At 32.3% G+C, this 1,169-nt stretch overlaps 1 protein-coding gene across 5 annotated transcripts in view; it reads left to right on the top strand.

Annotated features, from left to right (window-relative positions):
* LOC106867250 (ELAV-like protein 1) overlaps nt 1-1,169 on the top strand; it is a 120,425-nt gene that overhangs the window by 1,603 nt on the left and 117,653 nt on the right. The window lies entirely within an intron of this gene.

Genomic DNA, 1,169 nt, shown 5'->3' on the forward strand with positions numbered 1-1,169 from the left:
TCTACATAATATGTATTAGTTAAGATATATTCAATATATGCATATCGATTGCATCAATTACATCATCAATGTCTAAATAAACAATGTTATGTGTGTGTGTAGTATTCTCTTCTTCGCTCTTTTAATTCTGTTCTTCGTCTGCTGGGAAACGGGGAATGCTTTTTTTAGTTTTTCAATGGAAAAAAAAAGTGCGTGTGTATATATATATATATATATATAATAGCTTGAAAATGGTTAAAAGCCTAACCAGATTCTGTCATTTGTGATGTGTATAAGATATATATATATATATATATACCACCCACATCTGTGTTGGCAAACCTATCATCAGATGCGTTCTAACCGTGCCATCCCATTTTTATTATTATTATTGTTAATAATATTATTTTCAGCAATAGTCTACATTATCCATTTTTTGCTCTTTTTTACCCTTTTATTTATTGTCATAGTTTTCGAGGCAGATTTGTTTGTTATTTCTAGCAGTTCGAGCGAGCACATACATATGTGTGAGTTTGTGCGTGCGTGTGTGTTTTGTTTTTCATTGTTATATTTTCCGCTGGAAATTTCTTTCTACCATTCGCTTATTATTATTATTATTATTATTATTATTATTATTATTATTATTATTATTATTATTATTATTACTCAACAGCTCTCTTGTTGAAAGAGAGTTGTTGAATATCAAAGTGAAAGTGATAGTAGAAGTAGGCTTGGCCATTGAATACGGCTAGAGAGAATTAGAGCACCGTGAAGAGGAGATTGAAGCTTGATGGAAGATGATAATGGACGTTGGTCGCTTGGCTTGCTCTGATCTGCACACACACATGTGTATGTATGAGTGTGTGTGTGTGTGTATATATATATATATATATATTATGAGGTTTGTGTAAGAGAGGAGAAATACTTGCAGTTGTGTGTGTGTGTATAATAAGGATTGTGTGCAGGGGTTACGGTGGCTCACACACGTGTGTGTGGGTGTGGGTGGGGAGAAAGAGCGATAGATCTGTCTTTTTGTGCATATATAAATAGCAATGTGTCTGCATGTGTACATATGGGTAGTAAGAATTGCGTATATACATACATATATTAAGAGATTATTGTACACACACACATCTATCTATCTATCTATCTATCTATCTATCTATCTATCTATCTATCTATCTATATAT

The sequence above is a fragment of the Octopus bimaculoides genome, chromosome 10 (assembly GCF_001194135.2).
Source record: "Octopus bimaculoides isolate UCB-OBI-ISO-001 chromosome 10, ASM119413v2, whole genome shotgun sequence".
Lineage (NCBI taxonomy): Eukaryota > Metazoa > Mollusca > Cephalopoda > Octopoda > Octopodidae > Octopus > Octopus bimaculoides.